The 22,122-nt window shown below is 35.0% G+C and overlaps 1 long non-coding RNA gene across 2 annotated transcripts; it reads left to right on the top strand.

Annotated features, from left to right (window-relative positions):
* The first annotated feature begins 517 nt into the window (after positions 1–517).
* Positions 518–4,007, top strand: LOC148192301 (uncharacterized). 2 transcript variants are annotated; one of them, XR_015782315.1, is made up of 3 exons: positions 518–1,493; positions 2,481–2,567; positions 3,780–4,007. It is a non-coding gene; the product is annotated as an uncharacterized LOC148192301 (long non-coding RNA). The 2 variants fall into 2 exon arrangements; XR_015782314.1 differs by having other exon boundaries at positions 520–1,493; positions 2,487–2,567.
* Positions 4,008–22,122: the final 18,115 nt, after the last annotated feature.

Below are 22,122 nucleotides of genomic sequence, written 5' to 3' on the forward strand. Positions count from 1 at the left end.
AGGAGATATTTGAGGGTACCCTCACATGCCCTCGAATTTCAATTTTGGGGGAAGAGAAGAGAGAAATTAGGGGGAAAGAGAACTGCTGAAATTGAAAATGAGTGAGGGAATAGCCAAAATTTAGGTGAAGTAATCGTGCCTAATACCGAAGCCTCGTATCTGCCGATAAATCACAAGCAGCGCAAATTACCGAAGGACACTTGACCTTCGGTAATTATCTGTCGGTAATAAGCGCTTTTCTTGTAGTGTCTCAACTCGTCCAATGAGAGCCCGACGCTAGCCCTACCAAGAAGAGCTTGTAGCCTAGCGAGCTAAGCTACCTAATTTGTCAAAATAAGTACCTCTCGCCTAGTTAAAGCATTGAATGTTGGCAAAAGAAGGGGCTTTTGGACATGGCAATGAGACAGAGGCAAGAAGACTGGGTTGAGGCACTTCTAGAGCTCAATGTTTCATCTTCCTTCCACTACTACAAATTCATTGATTACCGAAGGATTATTACCGAAGGCCTCTTGCCCCTCGGTAAAAATGATAATACCGAAGGATTTCCCGACGGTCATTAAAGTTGGTCATTACCGAAGGCTTTTGCCCTTCGGTATTACACAGAGGATTTACCGAAGGCTTTTGGCCGTCGGTATATGCATTCACTTAATAAAATCTGAATTTGGGATTTTCCTCTTCCATTTTCCCAAATACTTTCCGAGAAAGCTTCTCCCAAACTTTCACTCCCGTCCCCGCTTTCCACTCTCCCCTGCCCTAATCTCTACCTCCCTCTGTCGTTCACAATCCGAAACCATCATTGCCATTGATTCTCAACCTGTCGAGCTCCTGTTTCTTTACGACGGTGGTTTGGCGGCGTCAGGAGGTGTTGTCGCTGCGTCAGGGTTGGTGTCGCGGCGTGGGCAGAGCTTGTAGTTGCCAAGGGAGGCTAATCCAGGGGTCGTGTTGACGCCCACAACCTCTTGGAACTGTTTCTTTTTTACTTGTGTTGGTTACTGTTGTGGATGAGTTTGCTCCATGTAGTTGGGTTTGGTCTAAAAGTGGGGCATCTACTTTTGGTTCTATGTTGCTGGCTTGTGTCTGTCCTTTACCTTAACTGGATTATTAGCAGTGGAATTATGGACACCAAGATGGGGTTTCCAGGTGGTGGTGGGGGTGGAAAGATGTGGCACAAATGGTGGGAGAAGATCTCTGGGCAGGGTTGCAAAATCCACCAACAGTACTACCAGTATATTGGCTCTAAGAAAGTGAAGAGAGCGTTGTGGAGGAAGCTTTTGCTGACATGGGTGGTGGGTTGGATTATAGTATCTTTGTGGATCTTGTGCTACTTGAGCTTGCAAGGTATTGAGAAGAGGAAAGAAACTCTGGCAAGCTTGTGTGATGAAAGGGCTAGGATGCTTCAGGATCAGTTCAACGTCAGTATGAACCATATCCAAGCCATGTCAATTCTGATCTCCACCTTTCACCATGCCAAGAACCCCTCAGCCATCGATCAGGTACTACTCTTTATTTTGCTCTTGCAAATCAGGACCTAATTCCTCACCTATTACTTTTTGTTCTCGTTTATTATGTTTCTAGAAGATATGTTAGCATGATTTTTATACACACGGGGTTATGAGGAGTTGTTCCATTGTCATTAATTTTGGTGTGTAACAGCATTGATGTCTAATCTATTACATTCTTTTGAGTCATTCTGCACATTGTAACAAAATAGAAATCTAAGAAATAGCCGATGGTGTGACCACGAAAAAATATTCTATAAATTTTAATGGGAACCGAGAGGTGTGGCAGCAATATATAGAGGATATATATTTATATTTAGTTATATGGCAAAGAACATATCTTATCTACCTGTGTGGATAGAAAAGAGTGGCATAAAGAGTTTTTTTATTTATATATGTGGCTTGAATTCTAATGCGAATATAATGGTTTGGCGCATGATGAAATGCATGCCGATACAAAGGTGAAAACAGTGAAGAAAACAGAAAGAAAGATTTTTAGAAGGAGTGAAAATTTGTGTATGGAATAGGTAGAACAATGAAACGGATCGATGTGGAATGGAGAACATTAAAAGCCTGAAAGAATGTGAATTAAGTTCTTCTCTCCCGGGATCTATTGTCTTTAATATTTTTATGTCATTTCACTTTTGGTATTTCCACTAACATGCCTAAAACCTTATCATTTCGCATAAAGCGCTGGATTCTGCGGTAGTTTATTTAACATACATATTCTTCTTCCACTTTCTTAATTCCTTTTTTTGAATTATGGGTTTACTTAAATTAATGCCATTTGTTCTATCTATGTATTCCTCACTGTCAGAATGGATGCTTCTTTGTTTTTCTTATGAAAAATATTAAAGTTCTGTTTTGAAAACAAATTAGGTGATTAATAATTAATTAAGTCCAGAAGTGAATTACAACATGTTAAAAATGGTCCCAGTTCATTATTCTTCTCTAATTATTATGTACTAATATAATTGCAAGAACCAGTGCTGACAAGAAAGTGAAGACTTGGAATGTTGACAAGAAAGTGAAGGTTGCATCAATGGTCTTTATCCTCATTTGTTGGAGGTAATTTTTATTTTTCTGGTTCTAATTACTCAATCCAGAAGCAACTGGTTTGATTGGAAGGAAAAAATGTTGAGCTTGTTTTAAAAATTTGATTAATGTATGCTTGAATGATTCTATAACTTAATGTATGCATGCTTGTGTCTTTGAATATGTCATTAATTGTATTTTAGAGTTAATAATGGCTTCTTCCTCGAAATTCTGATCTGTTTTAGAACTTAGAGAGATATTTGTGAGGTGTGTAGCAGTGCTGTTATAGTCTCATTATTATCATGTTCGAGTTCAGTAATGCCATACCCCTGCTCTGTTGTACATAATATCAGAAAAATTATGTAGGAAGTGTACATATTGAGTTCTGATTTTGGGTTTATAAATTAAGAACTAGAAATTTATGGTTTATTATGTGTATTTTTCTGGTTGATATATATATATATATATATATATATATATATATATATATATATTAGTGCACTGGGTTTTATGATGTTTAGACCGTGACTGGATGTGCTTAGGTGTTTGGAAAACTTATATAAGGATCATCTTTAAACAACATAATGTTGATGCGGAATTAATATATACTTGAATATGTTGGATGAAATATGATGTAGGGAAATGATTATAGCGTTGCATATTCCCTGGTTGTTGTAGTTTTATGAATGGTTTCGAGATTCTTGAAAAGTCATTATGTGTGAATTGATGCTAGGATAGAATTTGTGGTTGTTATGTATGATTGAAAATATATGATTTCTGGAAATATAGTGGAATATTGGAGGAATCGAGAATGATGCTCTATTTCTCACTTTTGACATGCTAATCAAAGTATGATAAACTTAGTTGTAGTGTGAGTATGTTGTATGAAGAAAATTTACTAGCTGTCCTTTTTCTTTCTGGAAATAGAATTAGGAATTTTAGTACATAATAATTAGAGAAGATTAGAGTTTCTAATCTGACATAACATTGTTAGATCTTTAAACATTCCTTAAGCACATAAATTATATGTTTTACTGCACTGAAATTTATAACCTTGAGTTATGAATTCTAGGTTAATTTTCTATTGGTTGATACTATTATGAAAGTTGGATTTAGGTATGTTTTGCTACCGTTACTTCTCATATTGGTTGAAAAAATATACCTTTGATGTACATTTCCAGCAGTATGGTAATTTTCTCCCAATACCTATGACTTCTACTTACATTTATACTTTATGGTTTGCAGGTGTGTGGCACCTTGATCAAAGTCTGCTTCATCATGCCGCTTGAACTTGGATAGTCTTTATAGTCTTTATTATTAGTTCTTGTTTACATTTGTTCTTAGAATTTAAATGTTTTTCCTATGTACTGAGATGTAAAAACTTGTAGTGTTATAGTGTTGTGGCAACAAGTATCTTATGTAAAAGACTACAAACATATTATGCAATATAATTTGATATCTCCTTTTCAATTATCCTTCTCCAATAGAAATATCAGTGGTTAGTTTGACTTGATGTCATGAAAAATTTCATAAACTGCACCACAATGCAGGAGAGTAATAAAAAATTACACGAAATTAGCACCAAAGCAGATCATAAACTACACCATAATTGGTTACTGGACAGCAGAAAATTCGCCCTTCGGAAATTACCGAAGGCTTTTGTCCTTCGGTAATTACCGAAGGCTTTTGGCCCTCGGTAATTACCGAAGGCTTTTGGCCCTCGGTAATTACCGAAGGTCAAAAGCCTTCGGTAAATGTTAGCGACAAGGGATTTACCGAGGGCTCTTTGGCCGTCGATAAGCCTTCGGTAATTACCTTTTACCGACGGTTTTGGGCTGTTTCCGAGGGCTTCTGGCCTTCAGTAATGCCCTTCTTTTTTGTAGTGCTTCATCCTTTTTATCTTTCAATCCATCCTTGTGTTCTAGAATGTATAGGAGTAGCTAAAATCCATTTCATTAAGGTTTGATGTAATGTACCTAAACTTTTTGTAACTTTTTCTCTACAATAGAATATCTTTATTCTATATTCATGTGTTCCATCTCTTGTTTTCACTTGCATGATGGGATATATGCTATTATGTTGGTATCTAATCATTGAAAAATCTTTTGGAACCTAGATTAGGATAAAACAACCAAGACGCTTGGTTCTAGCATAGACAAAGACTCTTAGACATTCTTGACTTCTTTTCTTAATGAAAATCTTGTGTTTGAATATATAAGAGACTAGTATTTTCACATGAATATTTAGAACTTATTTCTAAGGGGTTAAAGTTTTTTTTTTACTTATTATGTGAATGTGTGAAGATGTTAGAGATATATTCCATGGTTGAGTGATTAGAGTTTTGATCATTAAATTCAATCCCTTATAACTGTTATTTTTAGTAATTTTCACGTGTTTGTAATACATTTGAATTAGCACCATTTATATTGCTTAAACTAATAAGTAACCATAATTACTTAAGGAAACGTAAGTAACCATAATTACATGTTTTAAAATTTATTTAACATTTACTGTAAAAATTTGGAATTAACATTTTTATTAGTATATTTGTTGCTAAATTTGATTAATTAATAATTTTATCTACGAAATTTGTCACTAAATTTGCCATGATATATATTTTATCTATTCTTAAGAAATTTTTCACTAAATTTGTCACAATATATATTTTATCTATTTGTAAATTTATTTCATCAATAAATAAAATATGTATTGTTGAAGAATTTTTTATTAATAAAATGGTCAATAATTAAAATTTTGAAATCAGTTCATAAAATCCTTTCGTAATATAAAATGGTTATAATTAAAAGTGATGTAAGTACTTTTAATTTTTAGTTATTGATATTTTATTATTTTTAATTTTAATTTTAATTAATTAATTCCCTAAATTTTATTTATAAAATTTATTTTAATTATAAGAAAATATTTATTATAAATTTATTTTATTTTATTCTATTTTTTCATCATTAACTATTGATATTATATAACTTTTGTGTTAATTAATTAATTAATTCATTTAAATTTTATTGATAAAATAAATTTTAATTATAGAAAAACGTTTATTCCAAAAAAAATTTCTTTTATAGTATAATATTTTTAAACCATTAATTTAGAAGTGGAAATAAGTGTTAATAAAATATAATTAATTAATTAGCTCTATGAATTGACCGTCACTGATGTATGTCAATTATAGGAATTGAGTTAATTAATTTAGTACAACAAGTAATAGAATATAAATAATTAATGGTGAGAGAATTTTGGGATAAATGTTTCCTATAACTAAAATTTTTGGGATAAATGTTTCCTATAATTAAAATTTTGGGATAAATGTTTTCTAATAACTCAGGTCAAATACAAAAAATAAAAGACATTTTTATTCTTTAACATTATGCCATTGTTTTGCAGCTTGTGTATATATATAACAGATTGAAGATCAGAAAAAGAACATGACAATTTACAATGTCTATGTTATTGAAAATCGTTGTGATGTTGTGTATGCTGACATTGGCATGGGCATGGGTAGTAGATCCAGTTAGTGTGGAAATTACGAATAGTTTAGAGGGACATGAAACTATAAATGTTCACTGCAAATCAAAAGATGATGATCTTGGATTTCACCTTCTCCCTATTGGCCAAAGCTACAAATTTAGTTTTGGAGCTAACTATTTCGGGGGAACACTATTCTTTTGTTCGGTTCATTGGGGAAATGGTCCTTTGTTGCATTTTGATGCATATGATCAATATAGGGATTACAAAATATGTGTAAACTGCCATTGGTATATTATGAAAGATGGACCATGTAGGTACGAATCTGACATTCTCATGTGCTATAAATGGAATTGATGTGCTTCATTTTAATTGTCTACGCTTTTATAAAGACAAATAATAAGCCTACACTTCTATCTTATTTTATACCTCCACTTACATTTTTGTTATTACTACAGCTTTCTTAAACTTATATATTTTTCGAAATTTAAAAATATGTAATTGTCTAAGGAGGGTTGAAAATATAAATAGATTTATTTTGATTTTACAAGAGTGACAAATTGTGGAACAATACACACATTCTGAAACACATCAAACAAAAAAAATTAGAGGTGATAAAATAGGACAATTACCCAGTCTATTTTTGGCCTATCAAAATTGAAACGGGTTGGGCTAGCAATTAGAAAATGGGTTGGAAGATTCCCACCATGGATGTTATGTTGCTCCTTATAGAAGAAAAGATCTCCAATTTCTTCTTTGACCCAAATTCTTTTGGAAGAAATACCCAACATGTTTTATTGTAGTAGAAAGACGTGGTATTCTATTCTTTGCAATAACCCCAATTCAAAAAACCCTAATTTCTAACCTTGATTCTCAAATTACAAGTAGATAGAGGAATTGACAATGTCAAACGTCATGGCATGAACCTAGAAAATGAACAAAGGCAAATCAATGACAACAAAAACATAAACATATGGCGTTCATAGTTTTACATTGTTGTTTGCACTCTCACAAAAGTTCACACTCTCATAATGTTCACAGTCTCGCGAAGTTCACACTCTCGTAACATTTGTAGTCTTGTGGTGTTCATAGTCTCACAATGGTGTTTATAACACCCTTAATAGAGTGCCATGTTTTAATTTATAAAATCCAAATTGCCAATTTTTTTTCGTTTAGATAACGTCACGAAAACGAGAACCTGAAATTTCTAAACGTATTATAATAAAAAGTAAACCATTACAATTCTTGAAATACATTATTCAAAAATATAATATAACTTTAAAACATAATAAATTCCGAGCAGCAAATTCCTATATCTCTCTTTGACTACTCTAGTCCTGTCTTATCTGCATTGTCATATACTCTCGTACAAGTACGATCATTGCAGGTGGAACCACAACCACAAACAAAAAAGAGTTAGTAACTAAGAATATAACATAACATACAATTCAGTAATCATATCCCCAAAACACAGACTATATGAGTCGTTACATCACATTATATTTCAATTCTCAACTCATAACACAGACTAAAATAATAGTCATTACTTTACAATACACCCCATTATTTAAAACATAATCCAGATCATTCACACAAGCTTTTGTTGTTTCCTGGAATTTTATCATATCAAACCTGTTTCGCTATTCGAGCCGCCTTCCATCGCAACTTCAAGCTTATCTCTCCGACTCATCAAGAACTAACAAGTAAAAACTTCGGTTCTGTACATCTATCGAGCACTATACTCAACATAAGCCGAAATCATTGGGTGAGACATCCAACATTCTCTAGTCCTTGCAAATGTGGAAAGGGTGATACTCAAATCTCAACCTCCACAGAAACTCAACACACTATTGTATCGTAATACGAACATCGTCCGTTCGACAAAAATTCCAAAGAAATGACAGAAAGCTTATTCTCACAAACTCATAATCATACATATTTAACAAACCATGTATAAAATCAACCAATTCATTGACCAACAAATAATTAAAATTACAAACAATTAATTTAATTAATTTCCACAATTAATTAAAATATTTTTTTATGGCATATCCCATGAAATTATTAATTTTACAACTCGACCATTAGAATAATTATTTGTAGTGCACCCCACTTTTACTACATTCATACAAATTAAAATACTCTTTTTAATGTATCTCCATTTTTAATTTAAATACACTATCTCTTAACTTTACCAAGTAGACCCATGAACATTTTTAAATTCTAAAATCATACTTTATTTTTCTATGACGAAATAGACCCACTATAAAACAATCATTTCTCACTAAAAGCACTTTTCTCTCTCCCTTTTTTTTCACTTTTACGGTACCCACTCCACACACCAAAATTACACTTTCAATCTCCTCTCTCTAACCAATGAAGTTCACGGCCCCACACCATTACACCCCATTTTATTTATTTTTTATTCTTCTCTCTTCACTTCCTCCACCACACTCACGCAACACCATGTCTTCTCTCACACAATTTCATTTTATTTTCTTCTCTCTCATAGCCCCAAGCTCACGGTCCCACACCACTCATTCCCATGCATTCTTTCATTTTTTTTCCTTTTTATTCACTCCCTCTACTATTTACGTAACACTCTCTCCACTCTTTCATCCACTTTTTCATTTTGACTTTTCAACACCACTATAACTCTCATTCTCCTCCTCATTCACGTCAACCCATGCACACAATCTCACTCCACTTCTCATTTTTTTTCCTTCTCCACACTTACGTAAATCACCTCCAAAGCTTTTCGAAAATTAATATAGAAATAAATACTAATTTAATTTTATTCACATCTTTAAATATTTCTCAACACCTTCACAAAATAATTTATTATTTAATATCCTAAAATAAAATAATTAAATTAAAACATCATCTTATTTACACGGGTCTTATAATGTTTGCACTCTCACAACGTTCACACTCTTGTGGCGTTCACACTCTCAGAAAAGCCAAAAACACAACACACAAACCTAATTTTGTGAGCTAAGTTAATTAACATGTAACGGGCCGACGAATTTGCATGTCCTGCCTCTCATCTGGTCTGGCGAGTTAGTGAGCTAGACCAGCGAGCCTATTATGGGTTGGTAAGTTCAAAAGCATCTCTCGACTTGCCTTTATTCAGTCGGGTAGACGGGTTGGGCCATCGGATCTAACCCATTTTGTCACTCCTAGGAAAAATGGTTAATCCAATGTTGATAGTTGAAATTTGCTATTCTTGGTAATTTTCTTTATGCAATTTACTTCAATGTTCTTGTTAATTTATTGCAACTTCCCCAATCACCACATATACCACTTTGAGTTTTATCACTTTTACGTTACACCTCATCGATTGTTGTTGCACTTCCATTTTCATCTTTATAAAAAACCAAATGAAACAAAAATATAGGCTAGTGATGCACAAGATTATCATTGAAATTCAACTAATAAAGAGATTACAATCATTCAATCTGTGGGTGAAATTGGTACACGAAATCAATATTCTATACATTAAATTAAATTTATCCATCGACATTGAGACGTGGAAAAACCCCAATTAGATTGAAAAATTATTTTTTGTTGTCTTTATGAAAATGAACTCACATCAAGTCGATTTAGTTTTGAGTAATATTATGATATCGGTTGAGACTAAATCCTCAAGAAGCAAGGAGACTGATTCATGTCACGATGTTGAAGAACTTTCCTCAGTTTCTCACCACACGATATCTTAGTCTATGTGACTTAGATCATTAGTGAAGCAAGGAGATTTGTTACAACATAATTTTCAATCCTTAATATAGAAATCAAACAATAATTCACATAAATATCATCCCAAATATGTGACAACATATTCATACAAGTCTTCATCATTTTCAATAGTAATTTTCATACAACATAATTTACATGTTGTTAATTAAGAAATAGACTTTTAAGTCTAACTCAATCTTACAAATTTGACTTGTAATAAGACGATGATGTTTGCATTCACATATATATTCTGAATTAACCTTATATTTAATTAATGTGAGACTTCCAAAATAATTTAATTAATATACAAATAATTACATCTATAATAAACATTCAAATATAACCTATTAAAGAGACAAGCAAAGAAAAAAGAAAGAAATTGGAAAATAAAAACAAGGTTTGAATCTATGTACTATTTTCATTTAAGGCAAATATTTTACTTTGAGAGAAAATATCAGAAAAATTAGTCTGAAAAATAAATTAATAAATTTCAAAAATATTTTTAAATGCACTTTAATAATTCGACTTCTTAAATATTTAAAGTGATCAATTCGAACCTCATCTTTAATAGATTACAATTGTACCGTGGTCATTCAAACTTAAAGTATTTATAATCACATCAAAATCATAAAATGTCATCATAAAACTAGTGTTGTCAACGTGAGTTGTAACCCGCGAGCCAGTCCGGTCCACCACGGGTTTGAGCCGGGTTGGGTTTGAAAAAAATGTAATTTTTTTATGCGAGTTAGTTTTCAACCCGACTCACTGGGTTGAACTCGTGGTGGACCGGGTTGGCTCACCAATCCACCTAATTTAATTTAATTATTTATTATTTTATATTTTAATATTATTAGCTATCATTTTTTTTATTATATTGTAGATGGTAATAAAGAAGATGTTTGAAAAGAGAAAAATATTATAAATTTATCTATTCAAGACTCTAATATTATAAATGGACAAAAATTATCAATATTAAAAACTTATTACTTTACTTTTTGTACATGTTTTTGGATTACGCTTGGATTGTATGATACTTTTATTTATTTATTTTGAATTGTCTTTGAAGTTTAACGTCATTTTAGTGTGAAATTTTTTTATATTTGAATTAAAAAAATCGTAATTTTTTTATTTTAAGAAAACTTATAATTAAATGAGCTAGTGAGCCAACCCGTTTAAACCACCAACCCGTGGTGGATTGAGCCGGGTTCGAATTTTTTCAACTCGCTGATAAGTGAGCCGGGTTTGATTAGCTCACTAAGTGACCAATCCGTGGTGGGTCGGGTCGGGTTGAGCCGAGTTACCCGTTTTGACAGCTTTAAATAAAACCACAATTCTTAGACCAAAAAATAAAAATTTAGTGATCAAATAATTTTCACATCCAAGTTATCTGAAATCATAAATAATTGTCTTTTCATGTAATATGTTATTCTAATTAAATCCTAATGTATGTACAAACTAACTCAAAATCTAGAAATTTAGAATAAAATATCTAAATATAATAACATTTTGGTATATGATAAAAATAAGTTGAAATAATTATTTTTTTTTCAAATAAGCCTATTAAAATTGGTGACAAAATAAAATAAAAAAACAAAAAATTTTAGACTAAATAAAAACTTACTGTAAAGATTTGATAAAATAAAAACAATTTCTATTTGCTTAACGTCATTCTCAAATAGAAAAAAAAAATGAAAACACAAATTGTTTCAAGTAAGAAGTTGAGATCTCTTACTCAAAAACCAAGTTGTTTTGAAGACTGGATGAACTTCCTAATGATCTTCTATTATCCAAATTGCGTTGTTCGCTCTCTCTCTTCCTTGTCCAAGCCGTGTGGGAGAGTATTTGTCAAAGACACTCCGACACTCAAGTTAGTGACTTTGCGTGATAATATTTAATAAAAAGTGAGTACTCATAATTAGTTACATGACCTTCCTGTCAAAGGTATATTTATATATATTAAAATGGGTTTATCCTTAGGTCTGACCTATTACTATTAAACGACTTTCATTATTTTATTAACTTCCAATTAGTGGTTGTTATTATTATTATCCTTGTAACTACCTCAACGGCTCTCTTAATCGATTGGTTAAGAATTGTTAATTGTTTGTCTACCTAGTTCATTGGCCTGACAGGTATCCATACAGTACAAAAGCCCTTCAAGCTCAAGCAAGCTCTTTTTTTGGAAGGGGTGTGCAGGGATTATTATGAGCTTGAGAGAGGCCGTTCACGTTGTATTGGGGAGCTTGTTTTCAATGTGCTTTAAGTCCTTGCTCCTCTTTGGACCGAGCGGCAGACTCTAAGAGTTCACTTAGAACGTTCCCTAGGTCGAAGAGACTTGTGTGAGAGTTCACGAAGAACGTTCCTCACCAAGTGGCAGACTCTAGGAGTTCACTTAGAACGTTCCCTAGGTCGAAGAGACTTGTGTGAAAGTTCACGAAGAACGTTCCTCACCGAGTGATGGACTCTAGGAGTTCACTTAGAACGTTCCCTAGGTCGAAGAGACTCGAGTGAGAGTTCACAGAGAACGTTCCTCACTGATCAACAGACTCTAGAAGTTCACTTAGAACGTTCCCTAGGTTGAAGAGACTCGAATGAGAGTTCACAGAGAACATTCCTCACCAAATAAGCTCTAGTTGGCAGAGTAGTTTGTACATAGGGTCATATCATCTGCACTGAAAAGAAAATAACAATTCGAATTTGAATGGTCAGAAAAATGTAGCGAATCAAATTAATATAAAAATAGTTTAGTTTATAAGCCTAAATGGCTAAACAAGCGAGACGGTTCGGTCTTCGGTTGAATGTTTGGAGACAACCAATGAAATTCATATTAGGATGTGCCATGGCCGAGATATTAGTGTTTAATATCTTGTGACCTACCGAAGAAAATGAAGAAATGAAGGCGTTAATCATGACAATATAAAGAGACCCAACTCGGGATACGCAAATAAGGATTGAGATGCCCAACTAAGGCTTGAACAAGATCCAAGGCATTGGAGCCTGACAAGGCTGAACACATGACGTCCCACGGACCAAGCGATGGGAGAGAAACCAAGGCCTGCTCGTGTTATACCCCCAAATCTGAAAATTGTCAACGAGACGACTAATGAGGTTAAGCACGTTGTTGGTGAACATAGTGTTGGAAATAAAGAGCCTTGTTTCTCAACACCAAGAGGGGGGCTGAATTGGTGATTTATAAAAACTAACACTTTCCAAATCTTTTTGAAAATTTAGAATGATCTTCAAAACTTTCTTGCAATGTAAGTAAACGCATATGTAATTTAAAGTAAAAGAGATAGGGAAAGAATAACAAACACAAGGGTTTTATTCTGGTTCGGCCTCAATGCCTACATCCAGTCACCCTTCCAATCAACCTTAGATTGAAGGATATTTCACTATAATGATTTCAGATTTACACCAAAGGTTTTACAGTGAACACACTCGCACAAATGTAAACACCCCTCCCACTCAACCAAATATAGAAAAAACAATGTTAGAAATAGAGAGCTTTGTTTCTCAACATCAAGAGGGGGGTGAATTAGTGATTTATAAAAATGAACGTTTTTCAAATCTTTTTGCAAAATTGAAATTATCTTTAAAACTTTCTTGCACTGTAAGTAAACGCGTATGCAGTTTAAAGTAAAAGGGATAGGGAAAGAAGAACAAGCACAAGGTTTTTATCCTGGTTCAGCCTCAATGACTACATCCAGTCACCCTTCCAATCAACGTTAGATTGAAGGATATTTCACTATAATGATTTGAGATTTACACCAAAGGTTTTACAGTGAACACACTCTCACAAATGTAAACACCTTTCCCACTCACAACCAAATATAGAAAAGAAAACACCTGCACGCACATAACCACACGTTCTTGCTGCATAATCCCTTTGAGAAACAACTCTCAAAGTCCAAGAGCTCCTCACTCTTCTTCCTGTCGCACACGATCAGGGTTGTGTTAACGGTTGAAAATACCGTTATTTGTAATGTAATTTTGATACTAAATACACCCTTTTCCACTTAAAAACTTGCTTGGACTCATGCTTTTTAATTAAGTTGTGTGAATAAGAGAGTTGAGGTTGCATTTGATGATTTTATGACTAATCCCCTTTATTTTGATAGAAAATGAGTTAATACAGGAAGCAAGGATGAAGTGCTAAGGAGATAGAGCTAAGAAAGGCTTGCAAAAGCACCAGAAGGGGGAATCACACGAAGCTTGGGCGCCCTGTATGGAGGCTTAAGCGCAAAAAATTGACGTCCACCGCCCGGGCGCCCTCCTAGGCCGCCTGAGCGGCGGACCCCGAAGCCTGGGCGTCCAATTGAAGGCTCAAGCCCTACATGAGGACGGTCCACCGCCCGGATGCCTTAAATGGGGGCGCCTGAGCGTCGTGCGTCGCAGATCCGGCCCAGTTTTTACTCTGTTTCGACTCTTTTGGACCGGGCCCTGTTTCTACTCTTTTTCGACTCTATTTAAAAGACCCAAGCGCTCTAGGTTTTGTATCTCTGGCTGGAGCAGCACAACAACACACTCTTCCATTCTCTGAAGGCGGATTTGGATGCGGGAGCGTTCATCCTCTACTTTTAGGGTTCTTCTATCTCATGCTTTTCCATTATTCATCTAGTTTCTCCATGTCTATGGGGAACTAAACTCTATTTGTTGTTAGGGAATGATGTAACCTTGTAAACTCTCATGTATTTGACTTGATGCTTAATTTATATGTTTTTTCATTAATTGTTAGGGAATTCATCTATTCCAATGCTTGCTCTATTTTAACTCATTTAGTAGCATGATTTATGAATTGCATGAGTATCGGGAGGTTCCTTACAATTCAGGTTCTTGATGAATTCTTTCAAGGGTAATATTTCTCAAGGATGAGGGTATTAGTACTTGGTCGTTTTAAGCTCTTGATCTTCAGACTTAATTTTCTAGGAACGCTAGGAATTGCACGAACTAGGAATTAAGGCAGGCTTATTGCGCTGAGGGATCGGGTTCTAAGTAATTTAGTGAGTGACGTTAACATTAATGTAAAAAAGAAGAATTCTTATATACATGAGAGTAAACTTGGTGAAATCAAACCCTAACAACATAATCATCTCATTTTATAAACAACCTTCGTTCATCGTTGTTTTCTCTGTTATTGATCAATTGCATTCATATTTAATTTTCTGTTTTCGCATCCCAAATCAATGATCTTGTTTTCTAAAAGTCTTAATTAATTGAGTTATCACACAACTGTCTAGTACCGAGAGTCTTCAGGGATACGATACTTGGTCTTACCATTTTATATTACATGTGCGATTCGGTACACTTGTCAATCCATCAACAAGTTTTTGGTGTCGTTGCCGGGGACTCACGGTTTAAACTATTCTATATTTGTGATTCTTAATTAATTTTGGCTTTATTCTATTTTACTTTATTTCATTTGATTTGATTTTATTTGATTTGATTTTATTCTATTCTATTTTATTTTCATATCTTTTATTTTTATTTTTATTTTTGTGCTAACAATTTTTTCTAGGGTTTTGTTTTTAGTTTATGCAGGATACAGTAAGGACTCAAAGCAGCAAAAGTTCTGAACCTCTTCTTGAAGGACTTGAGACTAGCAGGAGGAGCATGTTATCTAAGAACCTTGTTCCAGAGAGATCCTCTCACAACCAGATCAGAAAATCATGGACAACAATAATGGACAGCCAGACAAACGTACTTTGGCAAATTATGCAACTGTAGTTGGCGCTCAGTATTTTAACAGCATTGCAAAGCCAAGGGTCAATGCCGCGAATATGGAGATGAAGCCTACGTTGATCCATCTTGTGAAGAGCAACCAGTTCAATGGACTGTCACATGAAAGTCCATATGAGCATCTTACCACCTTTAATGCGATCTGCAACACTGTGAAGCTGAATAGAGTGCAAGATGATGCTATTAGATTAGGCTTGTTTCCTTTCTCACAGGGAGGCAACGCTAAATTGTGGCTAAACCCTTTTCCTGAAAACAACTTTACTTAGTGGGAAGTTGTGGTAGCTAAGTTCTTGAATAAATACTTCCCACGGTCAAAGACCAACAAAGGGAAGCAAGAAATATCCTCTTTCAATCAAGGCATGGAAGAATCATTAGGGCAAGCATGGGATAGATACAAAAGCTTGCTAAGAAAGACACCTACTCATGGTTTTGATGAAGTAATAGTAGTCATTCTTTTCCTTGGAGGTCTTTGTTCACAAACCAAATTGATGTTGGATGCCTCAATTGGAGGCAATATCAAATGCAAGACTCTAGAGGAAGCTTATGAATAAATTGACAACATGGCTACTAATGATAATGAGATGCACAATGAAAGAAGAACTTCATCACAACCTAAGGGAGTTTTACAACTACAGTCTTATGATGCCTTGCTTGCTCAAAATAAGATCATCACTCAACAACTTGAAGTCTGAACAAAGAAGCTTTCTCAGCCACAAAAGGAATGCCATAATGTTTTACAAGTTCATCAGCAACTCTGTGAACTATGTGGTGGTGATCATATTAATGGTCAATTTGTTGTGCCCGAGAATCTAAATGAAGAAGTTAATTACATGGGTAACCAATTTCATCCCAACAATTATAATTAAGGGTGGAAATCTCATCCTAGCATGGGACAAAGTCAGTTTGGGCAAACTGGTGGACAATTCAATTGGTCACCACAACAACAACAATAGCAACAATAAACCTCTCCTTCTGACAGAACCACAAAGCTTGAAGAAACCCTCCAATAATTCATGCATGCAAGTCTTTCAACTCAAAAAAGCAATGAAGCTGCTATAAGGAACCTGGAGATGCAGGTTGGTCAAATGGCCAAGAAGTTGGAGGAGATGCCTATCAGAAGTTTTGAGGCTAATACTGAAGTTAACCCCAAGAAAGACTGCAAAGCTATTTTAAGCATGAATGATGAGAGAAAAAAAAAAGAGAGAAAAAGAGAGAAAAGAAAAAGTTGAGATGAAAGAGAGAGAAGAAAAAGAAGAGAGAAAAAGTGAGATTGAGGAAAAAGAAAAAGAAAAAATTCAAAAAGAAGAGAGAGAAAGTGAGATTGAGAGAAAAGAAAAAGAGAGGATTGTGGAAAAAGAGAGAAAAGAGAAAGAAGAGGTTGAGAGAAAAAAAATAAGAAAATTCTTCCTTACCATGAGGAGTGTTCAAAAAAGAAAAAAAATATGCAATTAGAGTGTTTTGATGAAATCTTCAAAAAATTGGGAATAAAATTTCCTGTGACTGAAGCATTACAACAAATCCCTGAATATGCTAAGTTTTTGAAGAAACTCCTCAAAAGAAAGAAATATTTAGAGGAGGACTCTATTGAGATACAAGGTGATTGCAGTGTGATCTTGCAGAAGGCACTTCCTCCAAAGGATAAAGATCCAGGAAGTTTCACTATTCCTTGCACTATTGGGAGGCACAAAATAGGGAAAGCCCTAATTGATTTAGGGTCTAGTATCAATTTGATGCCCTTGTCTGTACTTGAAAAGATTGGAAGTTTTGAAGTCAAGCCTACAAGGATGACTTTATGCATGGCAGATGGATCCACCAAAAGGCCTTATGGTGTGGTGAAGGATGTGGTAGTTAAAACTGACAACCTTAAATTCCTGGTGGACTTTGTTGTTATGGAGATGGGGGAAGATTTGGAAATCCCTATTATTCTTGGAAGGTCATTCATGAAGACGACCAAGGTAATCATCAATGTTGATGATGGAACTATAGCTCTTAAAGACCAAGAAGAGGAGATGACTTTCAATGTCTTCAATGTTGAGCAACCGGTTCGAATAAAGAAGACTAGTCTCAAAGCTGCATGTGAGGATGCACCCGGGACTAGTACAAAAGTTGTTAAACCAGGTAAAAAAGGTAAAAAATGTTTTCTATCACAAGTTAAGGAAGAAGAAAAAGACAGCAAAGGAACATGTGTTCATCTAGACTCACTAGAGAAACATGAAGAGCTGAGACCAAGATACTAGTGAGATTCAACAAAAAGCTTTGGGTTGTGAAAGAACTCGGAGCTGATGGACTGATAGAGATTGAATCTCCAATTTAAAGGAGAACTAAAACGGTGAACAGGAAGCTGCTGAAGATCAATTGGTGTGGAGAAGGAAAAGATGACACCAAGATTAAAGATGTGACATGAGCTTATTGGGTCAAGCTAGTGACGTTAAAGAAGCGCTTACTAAGAAGCAATCCAACTTTCAAAACCTTTCTTTTTAATCTTTTGTTTTCTTATTTGCTTTCTTTTTAATCAATTGTTTTGTTATTGTACTTTGCTTGAATGAATTAAACTGCTTTGATTCAACTGTGATGTGTTTTGTGATGAGTATTGCTTTGTAATATTCTAGTGTATTGATTGATGTTGAGATGATGCATGGTGTGCTGATATACAGGTAAAACAGGTGCTTGAGGTAAAATTTGATTAAGATACTGAGCATGATGTTTTTCTGAATTCTAGGACTTGAGAGTTTACTTGTGTGAGTTTTGGGCTTCAGAGTTGTTGTGAATAATTGCTATTACTTTGAAAGCGTGAATGATTTTGCCCAAATTTTCTGTAATTGAACTACTTTCTTGCAGGTTTCATATGATCAAGGTCATCTTTTGTTATCCCTTAATTTTTTTAGCCTACTCATGAATTTTTCCAAATAAAAAGAGAACAGTTTGTTCCATCCTTTGAACCTTTAACCTTAAGCACATTTTGAAAACCCTATTTTAAATTCTTTTCCTTCAGTTGAGTTGAGAATATTTGTGAGGTATTGATAAATGTTCAAGTTTGGGGTTGCTAGAAAAATAAGCAGTAAGCACAAGGAAAAAGAAAAAGAGAAATCAAAAGAAAAGAAATAAAAGCTCACTGCAAGGGAAAAGGTTGGGAATAAGAAAAAGATCTTCTTGAAAAGAGAACCTGTGTGTAATTGTTAAATTCATAAATATCTCTCTTAACTCAAGGATTTTGCATTCCTGAAAAACCATGTTTCTTCTTAGCCCAGCCAAGTTACAAGCCAAGAAAAGTCCTTGGGATGAAAACCTGCTTGTGAGTATGTTTGGTTTTGGTTAAATGAAAGCCCTTTGGTGTAAATATCTGCACTCTAGTTGACTTTTCTACACTCTGGTTGAAATTTATGCACTCTGGTTGACTTTTCTGCATTCCAACTATTTGGTACTTTAACTCTTCCTTCAAATCATTCCAATAGCGTACAAAATCAAGGGAATTTAGTGATAAAATCAAGTATAACCTCGACTCTCTTATTCACAAAACTAAAGCACAAACATGAGTTAAAGCAAGTTTCTAAGTCAAAAAGGTTGCATTTAGTATCAAAATTACATCACAGATAACGGTATTTTAAACCGTTATCACCTAGCAATTAATTTTGCATTACATACGCACAGAAGCTTAAGATAACCAAAACTCATATCCCTATGTCTAGGCAATACTACTTTTGAGAGCAATTCTTCAGATCTAGGTTTCCCCATATGTGTCCATATCACGAAAACTAATAATCATTGCCATGAATGAGTTAAACATAACAAGCATTGAGTACAGAAGAATAACTCTAACAATTAATGAAAGAAGCATAAATAAATAAGAATAAATTCAAATACATGAGAGTTCACAAGGTTACATCATCCCCCAACAACAAAGAATGTTTAGCTCCCCATCGTGATGGAGAAACTAGATGAACAATGGAATGAAAAAGATAGAAAAACCCTAAAAATTGAAGAGGAGAGCTTCCGCATCCACTTCTGCCTCTAGAGAATTGAAGAAAATTTGAATTTGTGTTAATTATGTCAAGAGATATTCTCTCTAGGTCTAGCTAATCCTTAAATAGGGTTGAATTGGGCCATAGGCCAATGTTGGCGGTGCTCAGCACCCTTACTTAGGACGCCCAGGTGTGCTTGCGAAGGAGTGGCGCTCAACGTCCAATGGAGGGCGCTCAAGCATGAAACGTTACAGGGAAGATGGCGCTCAACGCCCCAAAAAGGGCGCCTAGGCGTGACTGCAAGCTTCCAGCGCTGAGGATCATAAAAAGGGCGCCCAAGCGTGATGTGACCTTCTGCAACCTTCTCTTCCAGTGCTTTTTCTGTCCTTTATGAGTTCCAACTTCTTGACAACTTAACTCCTCTTCCAATTCATCCCAATTTCCTACAAAATCAAGGGAATTTAGTGATAAAATCTTAAAGCGTAATCTCAACTCTCTTATTTACTAAAATAAACCAAAATCAAGAGAACAAACAAGTTTCTAAGTCAAAAAGGGTTCATTTGATATTAAAATTTACTCTCAAATAACGGTGAAATCAACCGTTATCACTAACTGGACAGTCATATAGTACATAAGACCCCCAAGCCCGAGCCTGAAATGACTGGCGAATGGTTTGAAATTTGTTAAATGGCTTTTTCCTTCCATGCAAACTAGGGTTTCTTCAGCCTCCTATTTTATGTGCATTTAGACCGTTTGATGCATTAGAAATATTCACTTTGAAATGTTTGAAAATATGACCATTGGGAGAGAGGTGTGTGGTGCTTCGAATCTTAAACCTGTCAGAATTCAAAAGGTCGGATGCCTTTATCCATTGGATCTGATTAATCTAATGACTAAGGATGACTGACAGGTGGGGCCTTCGCTAGTATAAATAGGGGTGGGCCTCGCTTGCCATTTTCACCTTTGCTCTTTTACTTTCTGTTGCAGATCGATCATTCCTCATATTTTAGGTAATAATATTGACCGTCAACTTGTCTTCATTTAAGGAGTCTTTAGGAAGGGATGGTCGATGATATGAAAATGATGCTTCTTCATCGTCGATGTCACTGTCAATCGCTTCACCCATTTTGGGATCAATCGAGCGAGATGAGAATTTGGTTGGTAGCGTGATTGTTGTAGGTACCAATAAGGTAGTGAGCTTCGAGAGCATTGAAGTTCGTTTTTTGTTAACAATGCTTGCTCTAAGTCACCCCACTATATTGAGTCAGATAACACTAAGTCGCGATTGAACAACTTTAGTCATCTCACAACTCGATCAGTAGGAGTTCGTTTAGGTGAGTTCTTCCTTCACTAGACTAAGAGGTAGTGGTTCACTTACATAAACTCATCCTTCACTGACTTGGCATGCCTTCGGTAGGGGCTCACAAGTGAGCTCATCCTTCACCAATTAAGTGGTGCAATAGGGGTTAACAGATGATTTCATCATTCACAAACTTAGTGGTGTGGCAGGGGTTCACGGATGAACTCATCCTTCATCGACTTAGTAGTGTGGCAGGAATTCACTAATGAACTCATCCTTCACCAACTTAATGGTGTGACAGAGGTTCATAAATGCACTCATCCTTCATCGACTTAGTGTTGCGGCAGGGGTTCATGAATGAACTCATCCTTCACTAAATTAATGATGTGGCAAGGTTTAACAGATGAATTGATCCTTCGTTGACCTAATGGTGCATTAGAGGTGCATTAGGGGTTCATGGATGAACTCATCCATCACCGACCGATTCGTTTTATTCATTGGATTAAGCGATAGAGTTTCACGAATGAACTCGTCCTTCACTAACTTGACATGTTGTTGGTAAGCAATAACATAAGTAAACTTTTCCTTCACCAACCTGTTAATATCTAACCTGTTAATATCTAACCGGACCACACTTGCACTCATTTTCTTGAAAATACTTTATTGTATTCATTAAGATGAAAGTTACATGACGTTTGTAAATTTTTTAGTTATTGTAAAACTTCAAATGGAAAGGTTCCAAGTGTTAGGGATGGGTCTTCCCGCCATGCACTAGTTGGTAAGCCTCATTCTTAGGGTCTTCTACAATTCTAAACGGCCCCTCCCAGTTGGATACAAGTTTTCCATGTACCAACTTCTTATGCACTTCATAAGTCTTCATCCACACTAGGTCCCCATTGTTAAAGCTTCTTGGCTAAACCTTTGTGTAGTATCTTCATGCGATTACCCTTTTATTTTCTCGCACGACTTCCACTTTCCTCCTCGCTTGCATCATGTACCACTCCACTCTAAGTTGTGCATCATTCATGGTTTTAGATAACCTCATACATCGGTTGTCGGCAAATGGCCTAGGCCTTAGAGCCATTATCATGTGGTGTAGGGCTATCTTGTGGTTGAGATTTTTTGTTTGTCGTGCGGTATTCTTGAAACGATCCATGAGGGCACAAAAGGATTCTTCTTTCTTCTGCCTAAGATTCACCAGGGCAAAGAGTTTTAAGGTGATGTGATCGATTTGCGGTGAAATGAGTGCCGAACAATGAGCAAATCGCCAAAAAGCTATCTATATAATTGGGTGGCAGTGAGTTGAACCACGCCAAAGCTTCTCTTTTGAGGGAGACAGAAAAAGCTCTAGACCACATCAAGACGCTTATAGTGT

The sequence above is a fragment of the Vigna umbellata genome, chromosome 9 (genome assembly GCF_029865625.1).
Source record: "Vigna umbellata cultivar VRB3 chromosome 9, Vumbellata_1.0, whole genome shotgun sequence".
NCBI classification, from domain to species: Eukaryota; Viridiplantae; Streptophyta; class Magnoliopsida; order Fabales; family Fabaceae; genus Vigna; species Vigna umbellata.